Source organism: Hyla sarda, chromosome 1 (genome assembly GCF_029499605.1).
Source record: "Hyla sarda isolate aHylSar1 chromosome 1, aHylSar1.hap1, whole genome shotgun sequence".
NCBI classification, from domain to species: domain Eukaryota; kingdom Metazoa; phylum Chordata; class Amphibia; order Anura; family Hylidae; genus Hyla; species Hyla sarda.
This window is the reverse complement of record NC_079189.1, coordinates 258682797-258704341: the sequence shown is the minus strand read 5'-3', so window position 1 is coordinate 258704341 and position 21545 is coordinate 258682797. Positions and strand designations below refer to the sequence as shown.

Below are 21545 nucleotides of genomic sequence, written 5' to 3'. Positions count from 1 at the left end.
TGGATTTAAGCATCAATAAATCCTTTTCGGAATCGGAGCGAAAGGCGGCAACAGAGCAAAATGTCAACGACACCTGGGATTCCCAGCCAGTCTCCCATGCTGGTACTTACCGGGCCCTAAGCTGGGTAGCAGTCTGCGATCTGACGAGAGCAGGCGAGTTCAGCTTAGGATGGCCGTTGACAGCTTCTTGCCCTTTATACTGTGCATTTAAGCATCAATAAAACCTTTTCGGAATCGGAACGGAACGGAAGGCGGCAACAGAGCAAAATGTCAACGGCAGCCGGGATTCCCAGCCAGTGTCCCATGCCGGTACTTACCGGGCCCTAAGATCTGTACCAGTCTGCGATCTGACGAGAGCAGGCGCGTTAAGCTTAGGATGGCCGTCGACAGCTTCACACCTTGTATACTGTGGATTTAAGCATCAATAAATTATTTTCGGAATCGGAGCGGAAGGCAGCAATAGAGCAAAATGTCAACGGCACCTGGGATTCCCAGCCAGTCTCCCATGCCAGTACTTACCGGGCCCTAAGCTAGGAAGCAGTCTGCGATCTGACAAGAGCAGGCGCGTTCAGCTTAGGATGGCCGTTGACATCTTCACGCCTTGTATACTGTTGATTTAAGCATCAATAAATATTTTTTTTAATCGGAGAGTAAGGCGGCAACAGATCAAAATGTCAATAGCACCTTGGATTGCCAGCCAGTCTCCCATGCCCGTACTTGCCGGGCAGCAGTCTGCGATCTGACAAGAACAGGCGCATTCAGCTTAGGATAGCCGTAGACGGCTTCACACCCTGTTTATTGTGGATTTAAGCATCAATAAATCCTTTTTGGAATCGGAGCAAAATGTCTACAGAGCTACAGAGCAAAATGTCAACAACACCTGAGATTCTCAGCCAGTCTCCCATGCTGGTACTTACCGGGCCCTAAGCTGGGTAGCAGTCTGCAATCTGACGAGAGCAGGCGCGTTCAGCTTAGGATGGCCATTAACAGCTTCATGCCCTTTATACTGTGCATTTAAGCATCAATAAATCCTTTTCCGAATCGGAGCGGAAGGCGGCAACAGATTAAAATGTCAACTGCACCCGGGATTCCCAGCCAGTCTCCCATGCTGGTACTTACCAGACCCTAAGCTGGGTAGCAGTCTGCGATCTGACGAGAGCAGGCGCGTTCAGCTTAGGATGGCCGTTGACAGCTTCACACTTTGTATACTGTGCATTTAAGCATCAATAAATCCTTTTCGGAATCGGAACGGAAGGCGGCAACAGAGCAAAATGTCAGCGGCAGCCGGGATTCCCAGCCAGTGTCCCATGCCGGTACATACCGGGCCCTAAGATCTGTACCAGTCTGCGATCTGACGAGAGCAGGCGCGTTAAGTTTAGGATGGCCGTCGACAGCTTCACAGCTTGTATACTGTGGATTTAAGCATCAATAAATTCTTTTCGGAATCGGAGCGGAAGGCGGCAACAGAGCAAAATGTCAACTGCACCCGGGATTCCCAGCCAGTCTCCCATGCCGGTACTTACTGGGCCCTAAGCTGGGTAGCAGTCTGCGATCTGACGAGAGCAGGCGCGTTCAGCTTAGGATGGCCGTTGACATCTTCACGCCTTGTATATTGTGGATTTAAGCATCAATAAATATTTTTTTAATCGGAGAGGAAGGCGGCAACAGAGCAAAATGTCAATGGCACCTTGGATTGCCAGCCAGTCTCCCATGCCGGTAACTGCCGGGCAGCAGTCTGCGATCTGAGGAGAGCAGGCACGTTCAGGCTTAGGATGGCCGTTGACAGCTTCACACCCTGTTTATTGTGCATTTAAGCATCAATAAATCCTTTTCCGAATCTGAGCGGAAGGCGGCAACAGACTAAAATGTAAACTGCACCCGGGATTCCCAGCCAGTCTCCCATGCTGGTACTTACCAGGCCCTAAGCTGGGTAGCAGTCTGCGATCTGACGAGAGCAGGTGCATTTAGCTTAGGATGGCCGTTGACAGCTTCATACTTTGTATACTGTGGATTTAAGCATCAATAAATAATTTTCGGAATCGGAGCAGAAACAGAGCAAAATGTCAACTGCACCCGGGATTCCCAGCCAGTCTCCCATGCTGGTACTTATCAGGCCCGAAGCAGGGTAGCAGTCTGCGATCTGACGAGAACAGGCACATTCAGCTTAGGATGGCCGTAGACAACTTCACACCCTGTATACTGTGGATTTAAGCATCAATAAATCCTTTTCGGAATCGGAGCGTAAGGCGGCAACAGAGCAAAATGTCAACGACACCTGGGATTCCCAGCCAGTCTCCCATGCTGGTACTTACCGGGCCCTAAGCTGGGTAGCAGTCTGCGATCTGACGAGAGCAGGCGCGTTCAGCTTAGGATGGCCGTTGACAGCTTCACGCCCTTTATACTGTGCATTTAAGCATCAATAAATCCTTTTCCGAATCGGAGCGTAAGGCGGCAACAGATTAAAATGTCAACTGCACCCGGGATTCCCAGCCAGTGTCCCATGCCGGTACTTACCGGGCCCTAAGATCTGTACCAGTCTGCGATCTGACGAGAGCAGGCGCGTTAAGCTTAGGATGGCCGTCGACAGCTTCACACCTTGTATACTGTGGATTTAAGCATCAATAAATTATTTTCGGAATCGGAGCGGAAGGCAGCAATAGAGCAAAATATCAACGGCACCCGGGATTACCAGCCAGTCTCACATGCCAGTACTTACCGGGCCCTAAGCTGGGTAGCAGTCTGCAATCTGACGAGAGCAGGCGCGTTCAGCTTAGGATGGCCGTTGACATCTTCACGCCTTGTATACTGTGGATTTAAGCATCAATAAATATTTTTTTTAATCGGAGAGGAAGGCGGCAACAGATCAAAATGTCAATAGCACCTTGGATTGCGAGCCAGTCTCCCATGCCCGTACTTGCCGGGCAGCAGTCTGCGATCTGACAAGAACAGGCGCATTCAGCTTAGGATAGCCGTAGACAGCTTCACACCCTGTATATTGTGGATTTAAGCATCAATAAATCCTTTTCGGAATCGGAGCAAAATGTCTACAGAGCTACAGAGCAAAATGTCAACAACACCTGAGATTCCCAGCCAGTCTCCCATGCTGGTACTTACCGGGCCCTAAGCTGGGTAGCAGTCTGCGATCTGACGAGAGCAGGCGCGTTCAGCTTAGGATGGCCGTTGACAGCTTCACACTTTGTATACTGTGCATTTAAGCATCAATAAAACCTTTTCGGAATCGGAACGGAAGGCGGCAACAGAGCAAAATGTCAACGGCAGCCGGGATTCCCAGCCAGTGTCCCATGCCGGTACTTACCGGGCCCTAAGATCTGTACCAGTCTGCGATCTGACGAGAGCAGGCGCGTTAAGCTTAGGATGGCCGTCGACAGCTTCACACCTTGTATACTGTGGATTTAAGCATCAATAAATATTTTTTTAATCGGAGAGGAAGGCGGCAACAGAGCAAAATGTCAACTGCACCCGGGATTCCCAGCTAGTCTCCCATGCCGGTACTTACTGGGCCCTAAGCTGGGTAGAAGTCTGCGATCTGACGAGAGCAGGCGCGTTCAGCTTAGGATGGCCGTTGACATCTTCACGCCTTGTATATTGTGGATTTAAGCATCAATAAATATTTTTTTAATTGGAGAGGAAGGCGGCAACAGAGCAAAATGTCAATGGCACCTTGGATTGCCAGCCAGTCTCCCATGCCGGTAACTGCCGGGCAGCAGTCTGCGATCTGAGGAGAGCAGGCACGTTCAGGCTTAGGATGGCTGTTGACAGCTTCACATCCTGTATATTGTGGATTTAAGCATCAATAAATCCTTTTCCGAATCGGAGGGGAAGGCGGCAACAGATTAAAATGTCAACTGCACCCGGGATTCCCAGCCAGTCTCCCATGCTGGTACTTACAAGGCTCTAAGCTGGGTAGCAGTCTGCGATCTGACGAGAACAGGCGCATTCAGCTTAGGATGGCCGTAGACGTCTTCACATCCTGTATACTGTGGATTTAAGCATCAATAAATCCTTTTCGGAATCGGAGCGGAAGGCGGCAACAGAGCAAAATGTCAACGACACCTGGGATTCCCAGCCAGTCTCCCATGCTGGTACTTACCAGGACCTAAGCTGGGTAGCAGTCTGCGATCTGACGAGAGCAGGCGCGTTCAGCTTAGGATGGCCGTTGACAGCTTCACACTTTGTATACTGTGGATTTAAGCATCAATAAATAATTTTCGGAATCTGAGCAGAAACAGAGCAAAATGTCAACTGCACCCGGGATTCCCAGCCAGTCTCCCTTACTGGTACTTACCAGACCCGAAGCAGGGTAGCAGTCTGCGATCTGACGAGAACAGGCGCGTTCAGCTTAGGATGGCCGTTGACAGCTTCTCGCCCTTTATACTGTGCATTTAGGCATCAATAAATCCTTTTCGGAATTGGAACGGAAGGCGGCAACAGAGCAAAATGTCGCCGGCAGCCGGGATTCCCAGCCAGTGTCCCATGCCGGTACTTACCGGGCCCTAAGATCTGTACCAGTCTGCGATCTGACGAGAGCAGAAGCGTTAAGCTTAGGATGGCCGTCGACAGCTTCACACCTTGTATACTGTGGATTTAAGCATCAATAAATTCTTTTCGGAATCGGAGCGGAAGGCAGCAATAGAGCAAAATATCAACGGCACCCGGGATTCCCAGCCAGTCTCCCATGCCAGTACTTACCGGGCCCTAAGCTGGGTAGCAGTCTGCGATCTGACGAGAGAAGGCGCGTTCAGCTTAGGATGGCCGTTGACATCTTCACGCCTTGTATACTGTGGATTTAAGCATCAATAAATATTTTTTTAAATCAGAGAGGAAGGCGGCAACAGATCAAAATGTCAATAGCACCTTGGAATGCCAGCCAGTCTCCCATGCCCGGACTTGCCGGGCAGCAGTCTGCGATCTTACAAGAACAGGCGCATTCAGCTTAGGATAGCCGTAGACGGCTTCACACCCTGTATATTGTGGATTTAAGCATCAATAAATCCTTTTCGGAATCAAAGCAAAATGTCTACAGAGCTACATGTCAACAACACCTGAGATTCCCAGCCAGTCTCCCATGCTGGTACTTACCGGGCCCTAAGCTGTGTAGCAGTCTGCGATCTGGCGAGAGCAGGCGCGTTCAGCTTAGGATGGCCATTGACAGCTTCACACTTTGTATACTGTGGATTTAAGCATCAATAAATAATTTTCGGAATCGGAGCAGAAACAGAGCAAAATGTCAACTGCACCCGGGATTCCCAGCCAGTCTCCCATGCTGGTACTTACCAGGCCCGAAGCTGGGTAGCAGTCTGCGATCTGACGAGAACAGTCGCATTCAGCTTAGGATGGCCGTAGACATCTTCACACCCTGTATACTGTGGATTTAAGCATCAATAAATCCTTTTCGGAATCGGAGCGTAAGGCGGCAACAGAGCAAAATGTCAACGACACCTGGGATTCCCAGCCAGTCTCCCATGCTGGTACTTACCGGGCCCTAAGCTGGGTAGCAGTCTGCGATCTGACGAGAGCAGGCGCGTTCAGCTTAGGATGGCCGTTGACAGCTTCACACTTTGTATACTGTGGATTTAAGCATCAATAAAAAAAATTCGGAATCGGAGGGGAAACAGAGCAAAATGTCAACTGCACCCGGGATTCCCAGCCAGTCTCCCATGCTGGTACTTACCAGGCCCGAATCTGGGTAGCAGTCTGCGATCTGACGAGAAGAGGCGTATTCAGCTTAGGATGGCCGTTGACAGCTTCTCGCCCTTTATACTGTGCATTTAGGCATCAATAAATCCTTTTCGGAATTGGAACGGAAGGCGGCAACAGAGCAAAATGTCAACGGCAGCCGGGATTCCCAGCCAGTGTCCCATGCCGGAACTTACCGGGCCCTAAGATCTGTACCAGTCTGCGATCTGACGAGAGCAGGCGCGTTAAGCTTAGGATGGCCGTCGACAGCTTCACACCTTGTATACTGTGGATTTAAGCATCAATAAATTATTTTCGGAATCGGAGCGGAAGGCAGCAATAGAGCAAAATATCAACGGCACCCGGGATTCCCAGCCAGTCTCCCATGCCAGTACTTACCGGGCCCTAAGCTGGGTAGCAGTCTGCGATCTGACGAGAGCAGGCGCGTTCAGCTTAGGATGGCCGTTGACATCTTCACTCTTTGTATACTGTGGATTTAAGCATCAATAAATATTTTTTTTAATCGGAGAGGAAGGCGGCAACAGATCAAAATGTCAATAGCACCTTGGATTGCCAGCCAGTCTCCCATGCCCGTACTTGCCGGGCAGCAGTCTGCGATCTGACAAGAACAGGCACATTCAGCTTAGGATAGCCGTAGACGGCTTCACACCCTGTATATTGTGGATTTAATAAATCCTTTTCGGAATCGGAGCAAAATGTCTACAGAGCTACAGAGCAAAATGTCAACAACACCTAAGATTCCCAGCCAGTCTCCCATGCTGGTACTTACCGGGCCCTAAGCTGGGTAGCAGTCTGCGATCTGACGAGAGCAGGCGCGTTCAGCTTAGGATGTCCGTTAACAGCTTCACGCCCTTTATACTGTGCATTTAAGCATCAATAAATCCTTTTCCGAATAGGAGCGGAAGGCGGCAACAGATTAAAATGTCAACTGCACCCGGGATTCCCAGCCAGTCTCCCATGCTGGTACTTACCAGGCCCTAAGCTGGGTAGCAGTCTGCGATCTTACGAGAGCAGGCGCGTTCAGCTTAGGATGGCCGTTGACAGCTTCACATTTTGTATACTGTGCATTTAAGCATCAATAAATCCTTTTCGGAATCGGAACGGAAGGCGGCAACAGAGCAAAATGTCAACGGCAGCCGGGATTCCCAGCCAGTGTCCCATGCCGGTACTTACCGGGCCCTAAGATCTGTACCAGTCTGCGATCTGACGAGAGCAGGCGCGTTCAGCTTAGGATGGCCATTGACAGCTTCATGCTTTTTATACTGTGCATTTAAGCATCAATAAATCCTTTTCGGAAACGGAATGGAAGGCGGCAACAGAGCAAAATGTCAACTGCACCCGGTATTCCCAGCCAGTCTCCCATGCCGGTACTTACTGGGCCCTAAGCTGGGTAGCAGTCTGCGATCTGACGAGAGCAGGCGCGTTCAGCTTAGGATGGCCATTGACATCTTCACGCCTTGTATATTGTGGATTTAAGCATCAATAAATAATTTTTTAATCGGAGAGGAAGGTGGCAACAGAGCAAAATGTCAATGGCACCTTGGATTGCCAGCCAGCCTCCCATGCCGGTAACTGCCGGGCAGCAGTCTGCGATCTGAGGAGAGCAGGCACGTTCAGGCTTAGGATGGCCGTTGACAGCTTCACACCCTGTGTATTGTGGATTTAAGCATCAATAAATCCTTTTCCGAATCGGAGCGGAAGGCGGCGATCTCACGAGAGCAGGCGCGTTCAGCTTAGGATGGCCGTTGACAGCTTCTCCCCCTTTATACTGTGCATTTAGGCATAAATAAGCTTTGGATGGCCGTCAACAGCTTCACACCTTGTATACTGTGGATTTAAGCATCAATAAATTATTTTCGGAATCGGAGCGGAAGGCAGCAATAGAGCAAAATGTCAACGGCACCTGGGATTCCCAGCCAGTCTCCCATGCCAGTACTTACCGGGCCCTAAGCTGGGTAGCAGTCTGCGATCTGACGAGAGCAGGCGCGTTCAGCTTAGGATGGCCATTGACAGCTTCATGCTTTTTATACTGTGCATTTAAGCATCAATAAATCCTTTTCGGAATCGGAGAGTAAGGCGGCAACAGAGCAAAATGTCAATAGCACCTTGGATTGCCAGCCAGTCACCCATGCCCGTACTTGCCGGACAGCAGTCTGCGATCTGACAAGAACAGGCACATTCAGCTTAGGATAGCCGTAGACGGCTTCACACCCTGTATACTGTGGATTTAAGCATCAATAAATCCTTTTCGGAATCGAAGCGGAAGGCGGTTACAGAGCAAAATGTCAACAACACCTGGGATTCCCAGCCAGTCTCCCATGCTGGTACTTACCGGGCCCTAAGCTGGGTAGCAGTCTGCGATCTGACGAGAGCAGGCGTGTTCAGCTTAGGATGGCCGTTGTACGCTTCACATTTTGTATACTGTGGATTTAAGCATCAATAAATAATTTTCGGAATCGGAGCAGAAACAGAGCAAAATTTCAACTGCTCCCAGGATTCCCAGCCAGCCTCCCATGCCGGTACTTACCAGGCCCGAAGCTGGGTAGCAGGCTGCGATCTGACAAGAACAGGCGCATTCAGCTTAGGATGGCCGTAGACATTTTCACAACCTGTATACTGTGGATTTAAGCATCAATAAATCCTTTTCGGAATCGGAGCGAAAGGCGGCAACAGAGCAAAATGTCAACGACACCTGGGATTCCAGGCCAGTCTCCCATGCTGGTACTTACCGGGCCCTAAGCTGGGTAGCAGTCTGCGATCTGACGAGAGCAGGCGAGTTCAGCTTAGGATGGCCGTTGACAGCTTCTTGCCCTTTATACTGTGCATTTAAGCATCAATAAAACCTTTTCGGAATCGGAACGGAACGGAAGGCGGCAACAGAGCAAAATGTCAACGGCAGCCGGGATTCCCAGCCAGTGTCCCATGCCGGTACTTACCGGGCCCTAAGATCTGTACCAGTCTGCGATCTGACGAGAGCAGGCGCGTTAAGCTTAGGATGGCCGTCGACAGCTTCACACCTTGTATACTGTGGATTTAAGCATCAATAAATTATTTTCGGAATCGGAGCGGAAGGCAGCAATAGAGCAAAATGTCAACGGCACCTGGGATTCCCAGCCAGCCTCCCATGCCAGTACTTACCGGGCCCTAAGCTAGGAAGCAGTCTGCGATCTGACAAGAGCAGGCGCGTTCAGCTTAGGATGGCCGTTGACATCTTCACGCCTTGTATACTGTTGATTTAAGCATCAATAAATATTTTTTTTAATCGGAGAGTAAGGCGGCAACAGATCAAAATGTCAATAGCACCTTGGATTGCCAGCCAGTCTCCCATGCCCGTACTTGCCGGGCAGCAGTCTGCGATCTGACAAGAACAGGCGCATTCAGCTTAGGATAGCCGTAGACGGCTTCACACTCTGTATATTGTGGATTTAAGCATCAATAAATCCTTTTCGGAATCGGAGCAAAATGTCTACAGAGCTACAGAGCAAAATGTCAACAACACCTGAGATTCTCAGCCAGTCTCCCATGCTGGTACTTACCGGGCCCTAAGCTGGGTAGCAGTCTGCAATCTGACGAGAGCAGGCGCGTTCAGCTTAGGATGGCCATTAACAGCTTCATGCCCTTTATACTGTGCATTTAAGCATCAATTAATCCTTTTCCGAATCGGAGCGGAAGGCGGCAACAGATTAAAATGTCAACTGCACCCGGGATTCCCAGCCAGTCTCCCATGCTGGTACTTACCAGACCCTAAGCTGGGTAGCAGTCTGCGATCTGACGAGAGCAGGCGCGTTCAGCTTAGGATGGCCGTTGACAGCTTCACACTTTGTATACTGTGCATTTAAGCATCAATAAATCCTTTTCGGAATCGGAACGGAAGGCGGCAACAGAGCAAAATGTCAGCGGCAGCCGGGATTCCCAGCCAGTGTCCCATGCCGGTACATACCGGGCCCTAAGATCTGTACCAGTCTGCGATCTGACGAGAGCAGGCGCGTTAAGTTTAGGATGGCCGTCGACAGCTTCACACCTTGTATACTGTGGATTTAAGCATCAATAAATTCTTTTCGGAATCGGAGCGGAAGGCGGCAACAGAGCAAAATGTCAACTGCACCCGGGATTCCCAGCCAGTCTCCCATGCCGGTACTTACTGGGCCCTAAGCTGGGTAGCAGTCTGCGATCTGACGAGAGCAGGCGCGTTCAGCTTAGGATGGCCGTTGACATCTTCACGCCTTGTATATTGTGGATTTAAGCATCAATAAATATTTTTTTAATCGGAGAGGAAGGCGGCAACAGAGCAAAATGTCAATGGCACCTTGGATTGCCAGCCAGTCTCCCATGCCGGTAACTGCCGGGCAGCAGTCTGCGATCTGAGGAGAGCAGGCACGTTCAGGCTTAGGATGGCCGTTGACAGCTTCACACCCTGTTTATTGTGCATTTAAGCATCAATAAATCCTTTTCCGAATCTGAGCGGAAGGCGGCAGCAGACTAAAATGTCAACTGCACCCGGGATTCCCAGCCAGTCTCCCATGCTGGTACTTACCAGGCCCTAAGCTGGGTAGCAGTCTGCGATCTGAGGAGAGCAGGTGCATTTAGCTTAGGATGGCCGTTGACAGCTTCACACTTTGTATACTGTGGATTTAAGCATCAATAAATAATTTTCGGAATCGGAGCAGAAACAGAGCAAAATGTCAACTGCACCCGGGATTCCCAGCCAGTCTCCCATGCTGGTACTTATCAGGCCCGAAGCAGGGTAGCAGTCTGCGCTCTGACGAGAACAGGCACATTCAGCTTAGGATGGCCGTAGACAACTTCACACCCTGTATACTGTGGATTTAAGCATCAATAAATCCTTTTCGGAATCGGAGCGTAAGGCGGCAACAGAGCAAAATGTCAACGACACCTGGGATTCCCAGCCAGTCTCCCATGCTGGTACTTACCGGGCCCTAAGCTGGGTAGCAGTCTGCGATCTGACGAGAGCAGGCGCGTTCAGCTTTGGATGGCCGTTGACAGCTTCACGCCCTTTATACTGTGCATTTAAGCATCAATAAATCCTTTTCCGAATCGGAGCGTAAGGCGGCAACAGATTAAAATGTCAACTGCACCCGGGATTCCCAGCCAGTGTCCCATGCCGGTACTTACCGGGCCCTAAGATCTGTACCAGTCTGCGATCTGACGAGAGCAGGCGCGTTAAGCTTAGGATGGCCGTCGACAGCTTCACACCTTGTATACTGTGGATTTAAGCATCAATAAATTCTTTTCGGAATCGGAGCGGAAGGCAGCAATAGAGCAAAATATCAACGGCACCCGGGATTACCAGCCAGTCTCACATGCCAGTACTTACCGGGCCCTAAGCTGGGTAGCAGTCTGCGATCTGACGAGAGCAGGCGCGTTCAGCTTAGGATGGCCGTTGACATCTTCACGCCTTGTATACTGTGGATTTAAGCATCAATAAATATTTTTTTTAATCGGAGAGGAAGGCGGCAACAGATCAAAATGTCAATAGCACCTTGGATTGCGAGCCAGTCTCCCATGCCCGTACTTGCCGGGCAGCAGTCTGCGATCTGACAAGAACAGGCGCATTCAGCTTAGGATAGCCGTAGACGGCTTCACACCCTGTATATTGTGGATTTAAGCATCAATAAATCCTTTTCGGAATCGGAGCAAAATGTCTACAGAGCTACAGAGCAAAATGTCAACAACACCTGAGATTCCCAGCCAGTCTACCATGCTGGTACTTACCGGGCCCTAAGCTGGGTAGCAGTCTGCGATCTGACGAGAGCAGGCGCGTTCAGCTTAGGATGGCCGTTGACAGCTTCACACTTTGTATACTGTGCATTTAAGCATCAATAAAACCTTTTCGGAATCGGAACGGAAGGCGGCAACAGAGCAAAATGTCAACGGCAGCCGGGATTCCCAGCCAGTGTCCCATGCCGGTACTTACCGGGCCCTAAGATCTGTACCAGTCTGCGATCTGACGAGAGCAGGCGCGTTAAGCTTAGGATGGCCGTCGACAGCTTCACACCTTGTATACTGTGGATTTAAGCATCAATAAATATTTTTTTAATCGGAGAGGAAGGCGGCAACAGAGCAAAATGTCAACTGCACCCGGGATTCCCAGCTAGTCTCCCATGCCGGTACTTACTGGGCCCTAAGCTGGGTAGAAGTCTGCGATCTGACGAGAGCAGGCGCGTTCAGCTTAGGATGGCCGTTGACATCTTCACGCCTTGTATATTGTGGATTTAAGCATCAATAAATATTTTTTTAATCGGAGAGGAAGGCGGCAACAGAGCAAAATGTCAATGGCACCTTGGATTGCCAGCCAGTCTCCCATGCCGTTAACTGCCGGGCAGCAGTCTGCGATCTGAGGAGAGCAGGCACGTTCAGGCTTAGGATGGCTGTTGACAGCTTCACACCCTGTATATTGTGGATTTAAGCATCAATAAATCCTTTTCCGAATCGGAGGGGAAGGCGGCAACAGATTAAAATGTCAACTGCACCCGGGATTCCCAGCCAGTCTCCCATGCTGGTACTTACAAGGCTCTAAGCTGGGTAGCAGTCTGCGATCTGACGAGAACAGGCGCATTCAGCTTAGGATGGCCGTAGACGTCTTCACACCCTGTATACTGTGGATTTAAGCATCAATAAATCCTTTTCGGAATCGGAGCGGAAGGCGGCAACAGAGCAAAATGTCAACGACACCTGGGATTCCCAGCCAGTCTCCCATGCTGGTACTTACCAGGACCTAAGCTGGGTAGCAGTCTGCGATCTGACGAGAGCAGGCGCGTTCAGCTTAGGATGGCCGTTGACAGCTTCACACTTTGTATACTGTGGATTTAAGCATCAATAAATAATTTTCGGAATCTGAGCAGAAACAGAGCAAAATGTCAACTGCACCCGGGATTCCCAGCCAGTCTCCCTTGCTGGTACTTACCAGGCCCGAAGCAGGGTAGCAGTCTGCGATCTGACGAGAACAGGCGCGTTCAGCTTAGGATGGCCGTTGACAGCTTCTCGCCCTTTATACTGTGCATTTAGGCATCAATAAATCCTTTTCGGAATTGGAACGGAAGGCGGCAATAGAGCAAAATGTCGCCGGCAGCCGGGATTCCCAGCCAGTGTCCCATGCCGGTACTAACCGGGCCCTAAGATCTGTACCAGTCTGCGATCTGACGAGAGCAGAAGCCTTAAGCTTAGGATGGCCGTCGACAGCTTCACACCTTGTATACTGTGGATTTAAGCATCAATAAATTCTTTTCGGAATCGGAGCGGAAGGCAGCAATAGAGCAAAATATCAACGGCACCCGGGATTCCCAGCCAGTCTCCCATGCCAGTACTTACCGGGCCCTAAGCTGGGTAGCAGTCTGCGATCTGACGAGAGAAGGCGCGTTCAGCTTAGGATGGCCGTTGACATCTTCACGCCTTGTATACTGTGGATTTAAGCATCAATAAATATTTTTTTTAATCAGAGAGGAAGGCGGCAACAGATCAAAATGTCAATAGCACCTTGGAATGCCAGCCAGTCTCCCATGCCCGGACTTGCCGGGCAGCAGTCTGCGATCTGACAAGAACAGGCGCATTCAGCTTAGGATAGCCGTAGACGGCTTCACACCCTGTATATTGTGGATTTAAGCATCAATAAATCCTTTTCGGAATCAAAGCAAAATGTCTACAGAGCTACATGTCAACAACACCTGAGATTCCCAGCCAGTCTCCCATGCTGGTACTTACCGGGCCCTAAGCTGTGTAGCAGTCTGCGATCTGGCGAGAGCAGGCGCGTTCAGCTTAGGATGGCCATTGACAGCTTCACACTTTGTATACTGTGGATTTAAGCATCAATAAATAATTTTCGGAATCGGAGCAGAAACAGAGCAAAATGTCAACTGCACCCGGGATTCCCAGCCAGTCTCCCATGCTGGTACTTACCAGGCCCGAAGCTGGGTAGCAGTCTGCGATCTGACGAGAACAGTCGCATTCAGCTTAGGATGGCCGTAGACATCTTCACACCCTGTATACTGTGGATTTAAGCATCAATAAATCCTTTTCGGAATCGGAGCGTAAGGCGGCAACAGAGCAATATGTCAACGACACCTGGGATTCCCAGCCAGTCTCCCATGCTGGTACTTACCGGGCCCTAAGCTGGGTAGCAGTCTGCGATCTGACGAGAGCAGGCGCGTTCAGCTTAGGATGGCCGTTGACAGCTTCACGCCCTTTATACTGTGCATTTAAGCATCAATAAATCCTTTTCCGAATCGGAGCGGAAGGCGGCAACAGATTAAAATGTCAACTGCACCTGGGATTCCCAGCCAGTCTCCCATGCTGGTACTTACCAGGCCCTAAGCTGGGTAGCAGTCTGCGATCTGACGAGAGCAGGCACGTTCAGCTTAGGATGGCCGTTGACAGCTTCACACTTTGTATACTGTGGATTTAAGCATCAATAAAAAAAATTCGGAATCAGAGGGGAAACAGAGCAAAATGTCAACTGCACCCGGGATTCCCAGCCAGTCTCCCATGCTGGTACTTACCAGGCCCGAAGCTGGGTAGCAGTCTGCGATCTGACGAGAAGAGGCGCATTCAGCTTAGGATGGCCGTTGACAGCTTCTCGCCCTTTATACTGTGCATTTAGGCATCAATAAATCCTTTTCGGAATTGGAACGGAAGGCGGCAACAGAGCAAAATGTCAACGACAGCCGGGATTCCCAGCCAGTGTCCCATGCCGGAACTTACCGGGCCCTAAGATCTGTACCAGTCTGCGATCTGACTAGAGCAGGCGCGTTAAGCTTAGGATGGCCGTCGACAGCTTCACACCTTGTATACTGTGGATTTAAGCATCAATAAATTATTTTCGGAATCGGAGCGGAAGGCAGCAATAGAGCAAAATATCAACGGCACCCGGGATTCCCAGCCAGTCTCCCATGCCAGTACTTACCGGGCCCTAAGCTGGGTAGCAGTCTGCAATCTGACGAGAGCAGGCGCGTTCAGCTTAGGATGGCCGTTGACATCTTCACTCTTTGCATACTGTGGATTTAAGCATCAATAAATATTTTTTTTAATCGGAGAGGAAGGCGGCAACAGATCAAAATGTCAATAGCACCTTGGATTGCCAGCCAGTCTCCCATGCCCGTACTTGCCGGGCAGCAGTCTGCGATCTGACAAGAACAGGCGCATTCAGCTTAGGATAGCCGTAGACGGCTTCACACCCTGTATATTGTGGATTTAATAAATCCTTTTCGGAATCGGAGCAAAATGTCTACAGAGCTACAGAGCAAAATGTCAACAACACCTGAGATTCCCAGCCAGTCTCCCATGCTGGTACTTACCGGGCCCTAAGCTGGGTAGCAGTCTGCGATCTGACGAGAGCAGGCGCGTTCAGCTTAGGATGTCCGTTAACAGCTTCAAGCCCTTTATACTGTGCATTTAAGCATCAATAAATCCTTTTCCGAATAGGAGCGGAAGGCGGCAACAGATTAAAATGTCAACTGCACCCGGGATTCCCAGCCAGTCTCCCATGCTGGTACTTACCAGGCCCTAAGCTGGGTAGCAGTCTGCGATCTGACGAGAGCAGGCGCGTTCAGCTTAGGATGGCCGTTGACAGCTTCTCATTTTGTATACTGTGCATTTAAGCATCAATAAATCCTTTTCGGAATCGGAACGGAAGGCGGCAACAGAGCAAAATGTCAACGGCAGCCGGGATTCCCAGCCAGTGTCCCATGCCGGTTCTTACCGGGCCCTAAGATCTGTACCAGTCTGCGATCTGACGAGAGCAGGCGCGTTCAGCTTAGGATGGCCATTGACAGCTTCATGCTTTTTATACTGTGCATTTAAGCATCAATAAATCCTTTTCGGAAACGGAATGGAAGGCGGCAACAGAGCAAAATGTCAACTGCACCCGGTATTCCCAGCCAGTCTCCCATGCCGGTACTTACTGGGCCCTAAGCTGGGTAGCAGTCTGCGATCTGACGAGAGCAGGCGCGTTCAGCTTAGGATGGCCATTGACATCTTCACGCCTTGTATATTGTGGATTTAAACATCAATAAATATTTTTTTAATCGGAGAGGAAGGCGGCAACGGAGCAAAATGTCAATGGCACCTTGTATTGCCAGCCAGCCTCCCATGCCGGTAACTGCCGGGCAGCAGTCTGCGATCTGAGGAGAGCAGGCACGTTCAGGCTTAGGATGGCCGTTGACAGCTTCACACCCTGTGTATTGTGGATTTAAGCATCAATAAATCCTTTTCCGAATCGGAGCGGAATGCGGCGATCTGACGAGAGCAGGCGCGTTCAGCTTAGAATGGCCGTTGACAGCTTCTCGCCCTTTATACTGTGCATTTAGGCATAAATAAGCTTTGGATGGCCGTCAACAGCTTCACACCTTGTATACTGTGGATTTAAGCATCAATAAATTATTTTCGGAATCGGAGCGGAAGGCAGCAATAGAGCAAAATGTCAACGGCACCTGGGATTCCCAGCCAGTCTCCCATGCCAGTACTTACCGGGCCCTAAGCTGGGTAGCAGTCTGCGATCTGACGAGAGCAGGCGCGTTCAGCTTAGGATGGCCATTGACAGCTTCATGCTTTTTATACTGTGCATTTAAGCATCAATAAATCCTTTTCGGAATCGGAGAGTAAGGCGGCAACAGAGCAAAATGTCAATAGCACCTTGGATTGCCAGCCAGTCACCCATGCCCGTACTTGCCGGGCAGCAGTCTGCGATCTGACAAGAACAGGCACATTCAGCTTAGGATAGCCGTAGACGGCTTCATACCCTGTATACTGTGGATTTAAGCATCAATAAATCCTTTTCGGAATCGAAGCGGAAGGCGGTTACAGAGCAAAATGTCAACAACACCTGGGATTCCCAGCCAGTCTCCCATGCTGGTACTTACCGGGCCCTAAGCTGGGTAGCAGTCTGCGATCTGACGAGAGCAGGCGTGTTCAGCTTAGGATAGCCGTTGTACGCTTCACATTTTGTATACTGTGGATTTAAGCATCAATAAATAATTTTCGGAATCGGAGCAGAAACAGAGCAAAATTTCAACTGCTCCCAGGATTCGCAGCCAGCCTCCCATGCCGGTACTTACCAGGCCCGAAGCTGGGTAGCAGTCTGCGATCTGACGAGAACAGGCGCATTCAGCTTAGGATGGCCGTAGACATTTTCACAACCTGTATACTGTGGATTTAAGCATCAATAAATCCTTTTCGGAATCGGAGCGAAAGGCGGCAACAGAGCAAAATGTCAACGACACCTGGGATTCCCAGCCAGTCTCCCATGCTGGTACTTACCGGGCCCTAAGCTGTGTAGCAGTCTGCGATCTGACGAGAGCAGGCGAGTTCAGCTTAGGATGGCCGTTGACAGCTTCTCGCCCTTTATACTGTGCATTTAAGCATCAATAAAACCTTTTCGGAATCGGAACGGAACGGAAGGCGGCAACAGAGCAAAATGTCAACGGCAGCCGGGATTCCCAGCCAGTGTCCCATGCCGGTACTTACCGGGCCCTAAGATCTGTACCAGTCTGCGATCTGACGAGAGCAGGCCCGTTAAGCTTAGGATGGCCGTCGACAGCTTCACACCTTGTATACTGTGGATTTAAGCATCAATAAATTATTTTCGGAATCGGAGCGGAAGGCAGCAATAGAGCAAAATGTCAACGGCACCTGGGATTCCCAGCCAGTCTCCCATGCCAGTACTTACCGGGCCCTAAGCTGGGAAGCAGTCTGCGATCTGACAAGAGCAGGCGCGTTCAGCTTAGGATGGCCGTTGACATCTTCACGCCTTGTATACTGTTGATTTAAGCATCAATAAATATTTTTTTTAATCGGAGAGTAAGGCGTAACAGATCAAAATGTCAATAGCACCTTGGATTGCCAGCCAGTCTCCCATGCCCGTACTTGCCGGGCAGCAGTCTGCGATCTGACAAGAACAGGCGCATTCAGCTTAGGATAGCCGTAGACGGCTTCACACCCTGTATATTGTGGATTTAAGCATCAATAAATCCTTTTTGGAATCGGAGCAAAATGTCTACAGAGCTACAGAGCAAAATGTCAACAACACCTGAGATTCTCAGCCAGTCTCCCATGCTGGTACTTACCGGGCCCTAAGCTGAGTAGCAGTCTGCAATCTGACGAGAGCAGGCGCGTTCAGCTTAGGATGGCCATTAACAGCTCCATGCCCTTTATACTGTGCATTTAAGCATCAATAAATCCTTTTCCGAATCGGAGCGTAAGGCGGCAACAGATTAAAATGTCAACTGCACCCGGGATTCCCAGCCAGTGTCCCATGCCGGTACTTACCGGGCCCTAAGATCTGTACCAGTCTGCGATCTGACGAGAGCAGGCGCGTTCAGCTTAGGATGGCCGTTGACATCTTCACGCCTTGTATACTGTGGATTTAAGCATCAATAAATATTTTTTTTAATCGGAGAGGAAGGCGGCAACAGATCAAAATGTCAATTGCACCTTGGATTGCCAGCCAGTCACCCATGCCCGTACTTGCCGGGCAGCAGTCTGCGATCTGACAAGAACAGGCGCATTCAGCTTAGGATAGCCGTAGACGACTTCACACCCTGTATATTGTGGATTTAAGCATCAATAAATCCTTTTCGGAATCGGAGCAAAATGTCTACAGAGCTACAGAGCAAAATGTCAACAACACCTGAGATTCCCAGCCAGTCTCCCATGCTGGTACTTACCGGGCCCTAAGCTGGGTAGCAGTCTGTGATCTGACGAGAGCAGGTGCGTTCAGCTTAGGATGGCCGTTGACAGCTTCACACTTTGTATACTGTGCATTTAAGCATCAATAAATCCTTTTCGGAATCGGAACGGAAGGCGGCAACAGAGCAAAATGTCAACGGCAGCCGGGATTCCCAGCCAGTGTCCCATGCCGGTACTTACCGGGCCCTAAGATCTGTACCAGTCTGCTATCTGACGAGAGCAGGCGCGTTAAGCTTAGGATGGCTGTCGACAGCTTCACACCTTGTATACTGTGGATTTAAGCATCAATAAATTCTTTTCGGAATCGGAACGGAAGGCGGCAACAGAGCAAAATGTCAACTGCACCCGGGATTCCCAGCTAGTCTCCCATGCCGGTACTTACTGGGCCCTTAGCTGGGTAGCAGTCTGCGATCTGACGAGAGCAGGCGCGTTCAGCTTAGGATGGCTGTTGACAGCATCACACTTTGTATACTGTGCATTTAAGCATCAATAAATCCTTTTCGGAATCGGAACGGAAGGCGGCAACAGAGCAAAATGTCAACGGCAGCCGGGATTCCCAGCCAGTGTCCCATGCCGGTACTTACCGGGCCCTAAGATCTGTACCAGTCTGCGATCTGACGAGAGCAGGCGCGTTAAGCTTAGGATGGCCGTCGACAGCTTCACACCTTGTATACTGTGGATTTAAGCATCAATAAATTCTTTTCGGAATCGGAGCGGAAGGCGGCAACAGAGCAAAATGTCAACTGCACCCGGGATTCCCAGCCAGTCTCCCATGGCGGTACTTACTGGGCCCTAAGCTGGGTAGCAGTCTGCGATCTGACGAGAGCAGGCGCGTTCAGCTTAGGATGGCCGTTGACATCTTCACGCCTTGTATATTGTGGATTTAAGCATCAATAAATATTTTTTTCATCGGAGAGGAAGGCGGCAACAGAGCAAAATGTCAATGGCACCTTGGATTGCCAGCCAGTCTCCCATGCCGGTAACTGCCGGGCAGCAGTCTGCGATCTGAGGAAAGCAGGCACGTTCAGGCTTAGGATGGCCGTTGACAGCTTTACACCCTGTATATTGTGGATTTAAGCATCAATAAATCATTTTCCGAATCGGAGCGGAAGGCGGCAACATATTAAAAAGTCAACTGCACCCGGGATTCCCAGCCAGTCTCCCATGCTGGTACTTACCAGGACCTAAGCTGGGTAGCAGTCTGCGATCTGACGAGAGCAGGCGCGTTCAGCTTAGGATGGCCGTTGACAGCTTCACACTTTGTATACTGTGCATTTAAGCATCAATAAAACCTTTTCGGAATCGGAGCGGAAGGCGGCAACAGAGCAAAATGTCAACTGCACCCGGGATTCCCAGCTAGTCTCCCATGCCGGTACTTACTGGGCCCTAAGCTGGGTAGAAGTCTGCGATCTGACGAGAGCAGGCGCGTTCAGCTTAGGATGGCCGTTGACATCTTCACGCCTTGTATATTGTGGATTTAAGCATCAATAAATATTTTTTTAATCGGAGAGGAAGGCGGCAACAGAGCAAAATGTCAATGGCACCTTGGATTGCCAGCCAGTCTCCCATGCCGGTAACTGCCGGGCAGCAGTCTGCGATCTGAGGAGAGCAGGCACGTTCAGGCTTAGGATGGCTGTTGACAGCTTCACACCCTGTATATTGTGAATTTAAGCATCAATAAATCCTTTTCCGAATCGGAGGGGAAGGCGGCAACAGATTAAAATGTCAACTGCACCCGGGATTCCCAGCCAGTCTCCCATGCTGGTACTTACAAGGCTCTAAGCTGGGTAGCTGTCTGCGATCTGACGAGAACAGGCGCATTCAGCTTAGGATGGCCGTAGACGTCTTCACACTCTGTATACTGTGGATTTAAGCATCAATAAATCCTTTTCGGAATCGGAGCGGAAGGCGGCAACAGAGCAAAATGTCAACGACACCTGGGATTCCCAGCCAGTCTCCCATGCTGGTACTTACCAGGACCTAAGCTGGGTAGCAGTCTGCGATCTGACGAGAGCAGGCGCGTTCAGCTTAGGATGGCCGTTGACAGCTTCACACTTTGTATACTGTGGATTTAAGCATCAATAAATAATTTTCGGAATCGGAGCAGAAACAGAGCAAAATGTCAACTGCACCCGGGATTCCCAGCCAGTCTCCCTTGCTGGTACTTACCACGCCCGAAGCAGGGTAGCAGTCTGCGATCTGACGAGAACAGGCGCGTTCAGCTTAGGATGGCCGTTGACAGCTTCTCGCCCTTTATACTGTGCATTTAGGCATCAATAAATCCTTTTCGGATTTGGAACGGAAGGCGGCAACAGAGCAAAATGTCGCCGGCAGCCGGGATTCCCAGCCAGTGTCCCATGCCGGTACTTACCGGGCCCTAAGATCTGTACCAGTCTGCGATCTGACGAGAGCAGGCGCGTTAAGCTTAGGATGGCCGTCGACAGCTTCACACCTTGTATACTGTGGATTTAAGCATCAATAAATTCTTTTCGGAATCGGAGCGGAAGGCAGCAATAGAGCAAAATATCAACGGCACCAGGGATTCCCAGCCAGTCTCCCATGCCAGTACTTACCGGGCCCTAAGCTGGGTAGCAGTCTGCGATCTGACGAGAGCAGGCGCGTTAAGCTTAGGATGGCCGTTGACATCTTCACGCCTTGTATACTGTGGATTTAAGCATCAATAAATATTTTTTTTAATCGGAGAGGAAGGCGGCAACAGATCAAAATGTCAATAGCACCTTGGAATGCCAGCCAGTCTCCCATGCCCGGACTTGCCGGGCAGCAGTCTGCGATCTGACAAGAACAGGCGCATTCAGCTTAGGATAGCCGTAGACGGCTTCACACCCTGTATATTGTGGATTTAATAAATCCTTTTCGGATTCGGAGCAAAATGTCTACAGAGCAAAATGTCAACAACACCTGAGATTCCCAGCCAGTCTCCCATGCTGGTACTTACCGGGCCCTAAGCTGGGTAGCAGTCTGCGATCTGACGAGAGCAGGCGCGTTCAGCTTAGGATGTCCGTTAACAGCTTCAAGCCCTTTATACTGTGCATTTAAGCATCAATAAATCCTTTTCCGAATAGGAGCGGAAGGCGGCAACAGATTAAAATGTCAACTGCACCCGGGATTCC

The 21545-nt window shown here is 50.2% G+C and overlaps 15 pseudogenes; all 15 read right to left on the bottom strand.

The window, feature by feature from the left end:
• Nucleotides 1–61: 61 nt before the first annotated feature.
• Nucleotides 62–181, bottom strand: LOC130337897 (5S ribosomal RNA; annotated as a pseudogene).
• A 2082-nt stretch (nt 182–2263) lies between these two features.
• Nucleotides 2264–2383, bottom strand: LOC130313996 (5S ribosomal RNA; annotated as a pseudogene).
• A 682-nt stretch (nt 2384–3065) lies between these two features.
• Nucleotides 3066–3185, bottom strand: LOC130334460 (5S ribosomal RNA; annotated as a pseudogene).
• An 877-nt stretch (nt 3186–4062) lies between these two features.
• On the bottom strand, nt 4063–4182 carry LOC130351994 (5S ribosomal RNA; annotated as a pseudogene).
• Nucleotides 4183–5448: 1266 nt separating this feature from the next.
• On the bottom strand, nt 5449–5568 carry LOC130313985 (5S ribosomal RNA; annotated as a pseudogene).
• Nucleotides 5569–6047: 479 nt separating this feature from the next.
• Nucleotides 6048–6167, bottom strand: LOC130318029 (5S ribosomal RNA; annotated as a pseudogene).
• A 1442-nt stretch (nt 6168–7609) lies between these two features.
• On the bottom strand, nt 7610–7729 carry LOC130346243 (5S ribosomal RNA; annotated as a pseudogene).
• Nucleotides 7730–10600: 2871 nt separating this feature from the next.
• Nucleotides 10601–10720, bottom strand: LOC130351956 (5S ribosomal RNA; annotated as a pseudogene).
• A 1679-nt stretch (nt 10721–12399) lies between these two features.
• LOC130351992 (5S ribosomal RNA) lies at nt 12400–12519 on the bottom strand (annotated as a pseudogene).
• Nucleotides 12520–13785: 1266 nt separating this feature from the next.
• On the bottom strand, nt 13786–13905 carry LOC130313977 (5S ribosomal RNA; annotated as a pseudogene).
• A 1274-nt stretch (nt 13906–15179) lies between these two features.
• Nucleotides 15180–15299, bottom strand: LOC130350735 (5S ribosomal RNA; annotated as a pseudogene).
• An 849-nt stretch (nt 15300–16148) lies between these two features.
• Nucleotides 16149–16268, bottom strand: LOC130346128 (5S ribosomal RNA; annotated as a pseudogene).
• Nucleotides 16269–16937: 669 nt separating this feature from the next.
• On the bottom strand, nt 16938–17057 carry LOC130322398 (5S ribosomal RNA; annotated as a pseudogene).
• A 3282-nt stretch (nt 17058–20339) lies between these two features.
• Nucleotides 20340–20459, bottom strand: LOC130351991 (5S ribosomal RNA; annotated as a pseudogene).
• A 479-nt stretch (nt 20460–20938) lies between these two features.
• On the bottom strand, nt 20939–21058 carry LOC130327405 (5S ribosomal RNA; annotated as a pseudogene).
• Between the last annotated feature and the right edge of the window lie 487 nt (nt 21059–21545).